Here is a 9973-nt window from a genome sequence, read left to right as displayed (position 1 = left end):
TTTTAAGTGGATGTTGGGAGTGTAACGTCAGCTGTCATGTGTTCCCCATCCACTGGATGTCAGGATTTCCTAACAAAAACCTCCAAAACAAACCCACGCTCCTTTCTACCCCCTAAAAAAAGACCATCAACTGGCAAAAATGCGGTTTATCTGCTGGTATTATTGGTACAACCTGAAGCGGGTGTCGGAATTGTAGGCGAGAGAATAATAGAATGGAAGAGTTGGAAGGGACCCCAGGGGTCATCTAGTCCAACCCCCAGGAATGAGGGAATCAAGAAGGGTCAGAAGTGAGAGAATGGACCCAATATTTGTCAGAATGGACCCAATAATAATAGAAAATATGCTTTTAAAAGAATAGATTTGAATGCCAGCTCATTCATTCCATGCACATTTTTGAAAGGGGGGTGGGTGGGTGGAAAGAGTGATTTCATCACCAGGGGGCTTCCAAGTCCTGGCAATTCACTCCTTGCATTTTTTTAATATTTGAAGATTCCTTCTTGCTTCAACTTTGGTTTTTTTTTTTGTTTTTATCTTTTATACAAGATAAAAACACAAATAAATAAGACAGCCATAATAATTTAGTTAGACTCTGCCCATCTGGCTGGGTTTTCCCCTCTTTTAATTCTAATAGAGCATTAGAGTTCTGATATAAACGAGGGAAGATAAGTTGCAGCTAAGGGTGGAAAAGAAAAAAAACATCCTAGGAAATGGGATGGGAAGCAGATAATAGAAAAGGGGGGGGGGACTTACTATGTAACGAATCCTGATGTGCAATTTGTGGAATTTCAACAACAACAACACAACAAAATACTTACCGTATTTTTCATCCTATAGGGCGCACCGGCCCATAGGACGCATCTCGGGGTTTTTTTGGGGGGAATGAATAAAAAAAAATTATTCCCCCGCCGCGGCTGCCACCCCAAGCCTTGCGCACACCTGCCCGAAGCACGGGGCAACCTCTGGAGGGCTCCGCGTGTTTCTGGCTGCAGGCTGCCGCCCCAAGCCTCGCACGCTCGGCGGGACCTCCTGCCAAGCGGGCAAGGCTTGCGGACACTCGCCGGGGCTGCAGGCTGCTGCCCGCAAGCCTTGTGAGCCCGCGGGAACTCCCGCCGGGCTTGCAAGGCTTGCGGATAGCTTCCTGAAGCCTGGAGAGCGAGAGGGGTTGGTGCGCACCAATGCCTCTCACTCTCCAGGCTTCAGCGAAAGCCTGCATTCGCCCCTTAGGATGCACACACATTTCCCCTTCATTTTTGGAGGGGAAAAAGTGCGTCCTATGGGGCAAAAAATACGGTAATAAAAACAAGAACAGAAAGAAAGGAAACCAATCCCTATTCCTAATTAGGTATTACCTAGATAAAAAGCAAGAACTAAAGGACACAACTAATTCAAACCCTTTCATTCCAGTAGGCTTACTCTGAGTAGAATCTCACTGCATTGTCACTACAACTCCTTGCCTTATAGCCTTTGGGTAATTTAAAAAGAGAGAGACATATTTCTTCTGAAATCCACTGAGGAGGCATGTGTTGTTGTTATTTTAAGAACCCAAATCATAATCTTTGTTTCTTTTAATTTTTGCTATCCTATATATTCTTGCCTTGCGCAATTAACTTATCCTCCCATTTATTTTCATTATATAAAAATAAATTCTCTCCTTAATCTCGTACATTCCAATTATGGCTGGTTGGTTAGTTAGTTCTTTATGGAAATTTTGAAGCTGTGTGCAGGAGGAAGTTGGGTTGGAAAAGGGATGAGGCTCCTTTAAATGGAGGGGGGGGAGCAGAACTGTCTCCAAAGAACCAAAAATGTCACATTTTGTCATGGGCATTTTTCTTTTTGCACAACAAGGGATAGAAAGGAAACTTTGGGCAATCTCGGAGCCAGAGAATATGGGGCATCTGTGGCCCTCCAGGCTGTTATAGACTGCAATGGGGGGCAGTGTGGTTTAGTGGTTAGAGCACTGGACTGGGACTGGAGGTTTCGAATCATGCCCCACAGCCAGGCCATGTTCCTCTGGCCTCATGAGGAGCCTCTTTTGTGGGGCTAGCGAATCTGGGCCTAGGCCACGTGGAAAGGGTCTAGCAGGGTGCGGCCTAATAGGAGCACGGGATGTTCTGCATTTATATCCGCGGGGGTGGGGGGCGAATCTCATGAGCGATATGTCCAAATGTGTTTTTACGCTTGGGGGGCTGCTGCGCCGCTTGTTCCTGAACCTTTTCTTCCTTCCAAATGCCCTGAAGATCCATTGCACACCTTGACTTGCATGAAACCTCCTATCTCTTATTTGCTCAGTGAACCAGACGGGGAGAAGGAGGAATGAAGGAAAACAGAAATCCGGCCTGAGAACGGAGGTCCCTGTCAAGAGAATGGCCAAGATCTCCTCAGGTGAGGATGAAAGGGGAGGCAGGGAAAAGCAAAGAGCCCCTGGAAACATCCCCACACTCGGGAAGAAGTTGTCGGCCAAACCCCTGCACGGAAGTGTATCTGCAGGAAGATGGTCAGCACTTTTCTATTGGATGGGTGTCACTGAGCAGAGTTTTCAATGGAGATGGTGTATCCTGAATACCGTATTTTTCGCTCTATAAGACGCACCAGACCACAAGACGCACCTAGTTTTTGAAGGAGGAAAACAAGAAAAAAAAATATTCTGAATCTCAGAAGCCAGAACAGCAAGAGGGATCGCTGCGCAGTGAAAGCAGCAATCCCTCTTGCTGTTCTGGCTTCTAGGATAGCTGCGCAGCCTGCATTTGCTCCATAAGACGCACACAGATTTCCCCTTACTTTTTAGCAGGGAAAAAGTGAGTCTTATAGAGCAAAAAATACGATATTTCAGTTGGTTTTACAGAATGTACAGATACAGTTTCATTTAACCGATTTAAGTCATGCAGCCCTAAAAACACACCAAGCAGCTTCGCAGTAAGAAAACACAATGCAGCTCCCCATTTTTGGATTGTGATGACATCCTCCTCCCCACTTACTTTATTTCTCTGGTTTAGGGACAAGTTGGCCCTGGCTGGCTACGAGTTCTGCATTCTGACCCTGGAGGAGAAGCCCGCAAAGCAAAAGGAAACACAGCCCAGAATAACTAAGGAGATAGTACAAGAATATTTGGCTAGATTAGATGTATTCAAGTCTCCAGGGCCAGATGAACTGCATCCAAGAGTATTAAAAGAACTGGCAGATGTGATCTCAGAACCACTGGCAGTCATCTTTGAGAATTCCTGGAGAACAGGCGAAGTCCCGGCAGACTGGAGGAGGGCAAATGTTGTTCCTATTTTCAAAAAGGGGGAAAGAGAGGACCCAAATAATTACCGTCCAGTCAGTCTGACATCAATAGCAGGGAAGATTCTGGAGCAGATCATTAAGCAAACAGTCTGTGAGCACCTAGAAAGGAATGCTGTGATCACCAATAGTCAGCATGGATTTCTGAAAAATAAGTCATGTCAGACTAACCTGATCTCGTTTTTTGACAGAATTACAAGCCTGGTAGATGAAGGGAACGCAGTGGATGTAGCCTACCTTGATTTCAGCAAAGCATTTGACAAGGTGCCCCATGATATTCTTGTAAAGAAGCTGGTAAAATGCGGTCTTGACTATGCTACCACTCAGTGGATTTGTAACTGGCTGACTGACCGAACCCAAAGGGTGCTCATCAATGGTTCCTCTTCATCCTGGAGAAGAGTGACTAGTGGGGTGCCACAGGGTTCTGTCTTGGGCCCGGTCTTATTCAACATCTTTATCAACGACTTGGATGATGGACTCAAGGGCATCCTGATCAAATTTGCAGATGACACCAAATTGGGAGGGGTGGCTAACACCCCAGAGGACAGGATCACACTTCAAAACGACCTTGACAGATTAGAGAACTGGGCAAAAACAAACAAGATGAATTTTAACAGGGAGAAATGTAAAGTATTGCACTTGGGCAAAAAAAATGAGAGGCACAAATACAAGATGGGTGACACCTGGCTTGAGAGCAGTACATGTGAAAAGGATCTAGGAGTCTTGGTTGACCACAAACTTGACATGAGCCAACAGTGTGACGCGGCAGCTAAAAAAGCCAATGCAATTCTGGGCTGCATCAATAGGAGTATAGCATCTAGATCAAGGGAAGTAATAGTGCCACTGTATTCTGCTCTGGTCAGACCACACCTGGAGTACTGTGTCCAGTTCTGGGCACCACAATTCAAGAAGGACACTGACAAACTGGAACGTGTCCAGAAGAGGGCAACCAAAATGGTCAAAGGCCTGGAAACGATGCCTTATGAGGAACGGCTAAGGGAGCTGGGCATGTTTAGCCTGGAGAAGAGGAGGTTAAGGGGTGATATGATAGCCATGTTCAAATATATAAAAGGATCTCACATAAAGGAGGGAGAAAGGTTGTTTTCTACTGCTCCAGAGAAGCGGACACGGAGCAATGGATCCAAACTACAAGAAAGAAGATTCCACCTAAACATTAGGAAGAACTTCCTGACAGTAAGAGCTGTTCGACAGTGGAATTTGCTGCCAAGGAGTGTGGTGGAGTCTCCTACTTTGGAGGTCTTTAAGCAGAGGCTTGACAACCATATGTCAGGAGTGCTCTGATGGTGTTTCCTGCTTGGCAGGGGGTTGGACTCGATGGCCCTTGTGGTCTCTTCCAACTCTATGATTCTATGATTCTATGAAAAGGACATCCCTGCTGACATTTTGCCAGGTATGGTGGGAAGGCAGAACAGCTGCTTTGCATGCAGAAGGTCCCCGGGGGTCCAGTCCCTGATGGCATCTCCCGGTAGGGCTGGGGATGTTCCCCCGCCTGAAACTCGAGAGCAGGCATCCCCAAGCTCAGCCCTCCAGCTGTTTTGGGACTACAACTCCCATCATCCCTGTCGTCAGGGGTGATGGGAACTGTAGTCCAAAAACAGCTGGAGACCCAAGTCTGGGAAAGCCTGTTCTCCATTGTGCATAGTTTCAGACACCTCTATCACAATCCTGTTCCCTATATACAGTGGTACCTCGGGTTACATACGCTTCAGGTTACAGACGCTTCAGGTTACAGACTCCGCTAACCCAGAAATAGTACCTTGGGTTAAGAGCTTTGTTTCAGGATGAGAACAGAAATCATGTGGAGGTGGTGGGAGGCCCCATTAGCTAAAGTGGTACCTCAGGTTAAGAACAGTTTCAGGTTAAGAACGGACCTCCAGAATGTATTAAGTTCTTAACCCGAGGTACCACTGTAAATAAAAAAAACCAAATGTGGTACCCTTCGTTATCAAACTCAGGAACTTGGGTTGGTGTTCACAATTCCTCTCCTGTTTCCTTTCCAACAACCGTAAGTCAGGGCAGAGGAAGAGAGGGCAGCCCAGAGGTCACCCGAGGTTTATCCTTGCATGATTTGAACCCAATACCGACACACGAATTCAGAAATGTGTGTCCCCACCTCCAGAATTTGCCTCCTCATCCCCAGTACACCCAACTGGCTCTCATCGCCACACTCTTTCCCCCTCCTGTTCCCCACAGAGGAAGAAAAATCCAACACCCGTCTGCTCCTAGGAATGACCCTCGGCTCGTACGGCCGCTACCTCCTGGCGCACAGCCAGGCAGCGGCGGCCCAAAGGATGTACGAGAGGGCGCTGCAGATCTCCATGGAGGTTCAAGGAGAGACACCCCCCCCAGGTGAGGGCGCAGCATGTGAGCGGAGCAGTTACGTTTCGGGAGTGGAGAACGCCGATCTTTCTCTGCAAACAAATCTAAGTGTCAAGACCGTAGCTCTGGGAAAGAGCCTGCACAACGCATTTGGGGAACTCCCAGTTTTGATTCCCAGCACCTCCAGTAAAAAAAAAAGCATACCGGTAAGTGGGGGAAACAGTACGGGAGAGCATTTGGGTGTGGAGGATGTCATGCAGATATAGAACTGGACTTGCGTATTTGACGGGGTGAGCTCCCGTTGCTCGGTCCCAGCTCCTGCCGACCTAGCAGTTCCAAACCACGTCAAAGTGCAAGTAGATAAATAGGTACCGCTCTGGAGGGACGGTAAACAGCGTTTCTGTGCGCTGCTCAGGTTTTGCCAGAAGCGGCTTAGTCATGCTCGCCACATGACCTGAAAAAACTGTCTGTGGATCAACGTCGGCTCCCTCGGCCAGTAAAGCCAGATGAGTGGCGCAACCCCAGAGTCGTTCGCGACTGGACTTAACTGTCAGGGGTCCTTTAACTTTATCTTTTTAAAAGCACTGCACACTGCCATGCGATGTGAAAGTGCTTCATCTTATCAATGGTCACAACTCCTAAAATGAATGGATGGCTCCAATGTTCCATTTGCTGCCTTCCTTCAAACATTAACATTTGTGTATGTTCTAATATGTTTAAAATAGTCAAAAAGATGACAGCTTTTAATTCCTCTGAATTTGATATCTCCTTTAGATTTTTAAAGGCTGGCTCCCAAACTTATTTCAGGTGAAATAGATGGATTTAGGCCCATTGCTTGTGAATGGGCATATTACAATATTGTTCTATATTATCCCAAAGGGGGGAGGTTTCTACACCAGCCAGCGGGACAGGATTTTTTCTGTTGCTTAAATGTTACAGTAAAATGGGCCTCTCTTTGGAATGTCTGGCTTAGACGGGTAAAAGATAAGAGCAAGGTTGAATGGGTGTTATCCCCAGACGGGGGGCAGACTGAAGACAAGCAGGCGAGTTGAAAGGGAGGAGGATAACGCAGGAGACAAAGCCCCATCTTAATGCTATTAGTATAAATCACATGTTTTACATTTGAACACGTGTCAAGGTTCATGGCGTGGAGAGGCTGGTGCAGGAAGGAAAGGGGGGGCAAGCCCATGTAAGGACATAGGAAGTTGCCATAACTTTCGGTTTACAAGAAATCAGGTGGCTTACAAGAGATCAGGTGGTATTCTATTCTGCAAATCTATATAAAGGGGGCGCACCCTGACTGGGTGTGCAGGTTGCGTACTTATCGCCCTGTACCTTTGTTCTGCATATACACTTCAAATAAAATCCTGTTAATAACCTGCAAGGACGTTTTGCCGCTTTGTGTGAATCTGTGCTTCAGGGACCCACTAGCAGATGTGGTTGGTCCTTCAAAAGGAACAGAAAGAAAGCAACACAAATATTTTGACGGAAGTGTCTTGGGAAAGCGATTTAAAATCATGGACACCTAGGTTCTTGAAAATGGTATAGCCTGTATTGGTGTGAGGGATGGGGTCCCATGGCACAAATTCCATGTGGTCCCAGTGCAAAGGAAAAGAGCTAAGATCTTCTCCCTTACTATAATGTCCAAACAAGATGGGATGGGGAAGAAGAATGAGAGGTTTGTAAGGAGTCTTCAATAATTTTGCCAAGGAAATTCTTATGTCTCATGCTATTAGCCTTTCTTGTACATGGAGATCCTTTATGAAATGCATTCAGGCCCATCAAACAAATCTGTACTGAGATACACATACTGTATCACCATTTTTACTGCTGGAACTGCTCTGAATCCGACTTCAGGAAGAACGTGTTTTAACTGTGCAGTGTCCTGGAATAGACACTCTACATTGGGAAAGAAGGGAACTGAGTTTCCTCCCATTTTTCACTTTCCTGATGTTCCAAATGACCAGTACCTTGGAGTTATGATTTGTGTTTGTCAGGATTCTAACTGGCCTGTAACTGACCTAAGAATTCTGCAGAGCAGTTGCTGCTGTGGCTGGCTGGCTGCTCAGGCGAACGTCAGCTCAGTGGCCAACCGCTCAGTCTTCTTGAGGCTCAGGAGCACCTAGCAAATACCTGCTCTGTTCCTGGCACGCTAGACTGTAGCTGAGGAAGGCATTTCACGTAAGTTTATGGATTAAACATTCCTCACTATGCCATCAGGTGTGTTTATGCTCAGTGGAAAAAGATAGGTGCAGTAAAGGTAAAGGGACTCCTGACCATTAGGTCCAGTCGTGGCCGACTCTGGGGTTTGGCGCTCATCTCGCTTTATTGGCCGAGGGAGCCGGCATACAGCTTCCGGGTCATTATTAAGCTGCTTCTGGCGAACCAGAGCAGCGCACAGAAACGCCGTTTGCCTTCCCAACGGAGCGGTACCTATTTATCTACTTGCACTTTGAAGTGCTTTCAAACTGCTAGGTTGGCAGGAGCAGGGACTGAGCAACGGGAGCTCACCCCGTCGCGGGGATTTGAACCACCAACCTTCTGATCGGCAAGTCCTAGGCTCTGTGGTTTAACCCACAAAACAGCGAAATCATGAGCAGCTTCCCATCCACAACAGGTTGCTGAGGTTCTGGCTATTTTCACAGGAACAATGCAACAGTAGATGAAATCAGTAGCAGTGTGCTGGAAGAAAGTCTGAGTGTCGGCTTCTCTGGATCAGATGTCTCTACCTAACCAGGGGGTGGGAGAGAGCAGGGGAACTCTTTCTTTTGCTGCTTCTTTCTGTGCCTGAAAGGAAGAATGCAGGAGGGAGGATTTCCTTCAATGACTAGACATGCTTGTTATTCCCTCTCTCACTGCATCTTGTCTTCTCTTTTGTTTCCAGGATGTCTGCCAATGTCTCCCCTGGTTCCCTCCTCTCCAAACCCCCCCTGAGGGTGAAAGAAGGCTCCCTGGTAGTCAGATGGCTGCGTTTAGTTTCTGGTCTCCAGTTGTGTGCATTCCTGATGGTTATTTTGGCCTTGCCGATGTGCATTATGTCAACACTCAGTGTCAACTGGCGAGTGTGGAGTGTGAAAAACATTGAGGGAATCGGCTCTGGAAACATCTGGATTGGAATCTGGGATGTCTGCTTTTGGAAAGACCCTTCTAACGACGGCAACTCTTTTTGGCGTTGCGAAGATCTCGATGAGCAACATCCAACCCTCCCGAAGGAAATTTTTATTGCACAGGATTTAATGGCATTAGCTTCCATTATGAATTCAGTGGCCCTGGGATTAATTTCATTTGCCTTGTACAATGTGTTCAAGCCCAGAAAACATAAGGATTTTCTCTTTCGCTTTTTTAGGCTTGGAGCTCTGCTGAACTTAGCTGCAGGGATACTTGTCCTGATTTCTGTGGTCTGGAACACGTCTTCTGTCTTGCAAAATGGGGAAATTGACTTCCCTGAAGCTTTTGAATTGCCTCAAATTCCCAGCGAGCAGCATATTGGACCTTCTATTTATCTAGGCTATATCGCTGCAGGTTTCCAGCTGCTGAGTGCAGCATTGGTTGGGATTGAGAGATGTTGCATCAGGACCACCACAACAGATACATCTCTAATAGAAACTGTAGTGGTGATTACCCCAGGAAGTGCGGTGAAAAGCGAGAGTCTAACTACTTGTTCGAAGTGTGGTTCTCTGCTGGACCTGGTAATTCAAGAGAAATCCTCCACAGTGGAGATGGAGGAAAGCTGTGCAAAAGATCTTGTCATTCCAGAGGAATCCTGCGCAGTAGAGATGGAGGAAAGCCGTACGCCCCAAAGCTCACCTGAAGGACATCAAAGTCCACCTGAAGTCCCAAAACATACTATTATACATGTTATACCCTACAACAGGGAGTCGTAAACTATCAGATCCAGATCAACGCAGATCACTCCATACACGCATGGATCTGCGTGGATCAGGATATGATAGTTTTGTTTTGGGACTTCAGGTGGGCTTTGATATCCTTCAGGTGAGGAGGCCCTTTTTATGACTAGTAGTTAGTTAGTTAGTTAGTTAGTTAGTTAGTTATTAAAGATTTTGTTGATTTACAAAAGTGTGCAATGTCTCTCTTTCATGTTTTTTCCCCCCATGTAACATTTTTATAAATCAATTTCATTTGTTGAGACATTAGGAAGAAAAGGGGAAATAGGTGGAGGGGGGGGAACGATGGGTGGGGGTGGGGTCGGGTAGCGATTTTTCTATTTTACTTACTATACGTAGGGTTTGGTGTCAGCATTGTTTGTGCAGGTTCTTTGCTGTTTGCTTGTAATTAATAAACCAATTAATAAACCAATATTAATTAAAATATTGACTCTGTTCGCATGATCTTG

The sequence above is a fragment of the Podarcis vaucheri genome, assembly GCF_965113315.1.
Source record: "Podarcis vaucheri genome assembly, chromosome: 2".
NCBI classification, from domain to species: Eukaryota; Metazoa; Chordata; class Lepidosauria; order Squamata; family Lacertidae; genus Podarcis; species Podarcis vaucheri.
The sequence above is the reverse complement of the archived record's forward strand: the minus strand, read 5'-3'. Positions refer to the sequence as shown.